The following is a 2,601-nucleotide window of genomic DNA, read 5'->3' on the forward strand; positions in this document are numbered from 1 at the left end:
AGCTGGCTAGCGGTGTGTAGAAAGAGGGGTTCTTTGCTTAAGAACAAGCAGCGGCTATTGGATAAGTCGGGGCAAGGTGTGTCGGGATTGGCCGACGGATCCGCGCGGACTGCAAGCAGGAGATGCAAGGGGGACTTATAGTCGGGCCACCCCGATGGTAAGGTCGTCGGGGTGGAAAACGCTCAAATGGGGTGGTTTAACGCGAACCTCGGTGCCAGAAGGACCCGCCACCGTGAGGGCTCTACGCCCCTCTCCAGACCCGGGGGGCTCCGGCTCGTCGAAACAACGTAACGACCAGCGAAATTAGGTAATTCGGCCTCGTAATAATGCGCCGCCACCGTTCTACCCCCCTCTCATTCTCTTCTCGCTCCTACCGTCTCTCATCCCACCACCTCCTCCTTCTCCTCCTCCTCCTCCTCCTGCTCGCTTCTCTTTCTCCACCTCGTCACCCTCCTCCCCCGCGTAGTCGGTAATGAATCGGGTACGATGGAAATTAGGGGCTCACTGGACGCCACCCATCCCCTTCTCTCATCTTCGCCCAACACCGTGTTGCCTTCTTCTATACGATGCTTACCGATCCGCGATGTTTGTTAAACGTATCGTCCGTGGTTAATTCCAACCGTGAAATCGTGGTGGCAGAAAGAATTTGTATTTAGACTCGTAACCGATCGATCCCGGTTTTTCGATGTACGTATGTATATACATCGTGGACGCGCTCGATATCGAATCGGTTCCGGTACCGGTCGGTTATTCCCCGCTCGCTAACTATTCTAATCACGGGCCATTCAAAATACGAAATAACCGTTCCACTTACTTGGCGATCGGTGATTCAATGGATTCGCTCGGTTACCCCAAAAGTGACTATTATCGGAGCTGAAAATCCGACTCCCTCCCCCTCTGCCTGCTTTCCTGGGACGGAGAACAACGTTTTGTAAAATGTTTTTCCCTTTTATTTCGCCCCGCTGTTCTTTTTTCCACTGCCTTTGGTGGCCCTTGCTCGCGAAAAACGCACTATGGTAAAAAGACGTAACGTTAGTGAAATCTGATATTTCATATTTCGTTGTCATGCATCTGGTCAGCGACTGGTCCCTCCACCCACTGTCCTTCGCCAGGACACTCCTGAAAATGTGTAATGAACCGAGGACAATAGACTTTCAAGCCCAGGGGCTAACCGGCAGCGAACAGCACCGCAATATTTTTTTTTTTTACACTACGTTTCTTTCTCTCGATTTGCAGTACTTGCGTGTCTTGTTTCTTTCACGCGTCTTTTATTCCAACCTCTTACACCGTGTCCTTCTTTTTTTTTTTTTTACCTCAGTCGTATAGGTGAAAAACAACTATCGTGCTCGTAAGTTTTTACGCCCTTTTTTACTCCATGTCGTCAAAGCCTTCTCTCCAAACGCTTCTTGTACTTCTTTCTTTCTTTCTTTCTTTCTTTCTTTCTTTCTTTCTTTTTTTCTTCTTCTCTCTTCCTTTTTTTTTCTTTTTTTATTTTTATTCGCGTCGGTGCACAGGCTATATTATATGCACTCAGGCTTCTCGAAACGATCGAATTACATGAATGGAAGTTAAACCGCAACGCGCGACGTCGCTCATAAAGGGACATCCGCAGATAACGTCGAATTACTGGTTCCATGAAAAGGGGCAGTATCTCGGGGAAAGCTCGCGTCACAACGCTGCCCCGCCATTATTTACACTCTAAGGCGACTGATCCTGTTTGTACGCAAAATTCAATTCAGTTCTTTACGCCGTTGGCTTTATCGTCAACGTTGGGAATATCGTGGTGGCTCGCGCTGCGAGCGTGTAAATATTAGAAGCCCAAGGACTACGTTAGCCGGGAACGGCCGATTCACGGAACGGAGGCAACGTTGACGTTAGTAAGGTGCTGTTCACCGGTCGCCGTAACTACTCCCTATACTTTTTGTCGTGCAAGGGCCGTTCGGGGAGCAACGAAGGAACAGTCTGGAACTATAAAAGCAGAAACGGTATGTGTTACATGGTGACGATAAAGAAACATGTGGTGTGTAAGTATATATATATATATATATATATATATAGTGTATCTTTAAAATGATACCCTATCCTCTCTCACCGTGTTTTTACCTTAACGCGTTCTTGAGAGATCGTAGATTTTAATTTGGCACGGACGCATTTTAACGATTGTTGATCCGTCAACCATATTTTTAATCATGATAATAAAACGATAATTTCCTCACCCGGTTATTTAATTTCGTTCTCAACGCACAACGCGTTAGGAACGTGATTTCCTAATTGTTCCGTGCGCCATAATTCATCCACGCGATTTATCCGTAAAGTTACACAACGAAATATTTCCCTTAAATTAAATTAGCTTAACAAATGCGCCCCTTCCCGAAGATCAGATCTTACCATTACGCGATCGCTGCGAAAGTGGCTCGTTAATATTCATTTCCGTCCAAGGAACAGAGGGAACAACGGTCGCGCGTAAGAGGACGAGTAGCGCGAGTAGTAGCGCTGGTGAAAAGGAAATAAACTCAAGGAAAGAGGGGCGGAAAAAAAAAAAAGAAAAAGAAATATATATACACACGGGAGAATATAGAAGAAGAAACAAGAAAGAGAATG

General features: G+C 46.4%; 1 long non-coding RNA gene across 4 annotated transcripts in view; it reads right to left on the bottom strand.

Moving 5' to 3' along the window:
- LOC102681565 overlaps positions 1-2,601 on the bottom strand; it is a 48,783-nt gene that overhangs the window by 16,921 nt on the left and 29,261 nt on the right. The window contains exon 1 of one of the 4 annotated variants that reach the window (XR_004150915.1): positions 815-2,003. The exons of 2 other annotated variants lie outside the window; for them this stretch is intronic. This is a non-coding gene — a long non-coding RNA (uncharacterized LOC102681565). Of the gene's footprint in view, positions 1-814; positions 2,004-2,601 lie in introns of those variants that run through there. One more of the 4 variants, XR_004150919.1, reaches the window with a different exon arrangement.

This window comes from Apis dorsata, unplaced genomic scaffold (genome assembly GCF_000469605.1).
Source record: "Apis dorsata unplaced genomic scaffold, Apis dorsata 1.3 scaffold_371, whole genome shotgun sequence".
In the NCBI taxonomy this organism is placed as follows: domain Eukaryota; kingdom Metazoa; phylum Arthropoda; class Insecta; order Hymenoptera; family Apidae; genus Apis; species Apis dorsata.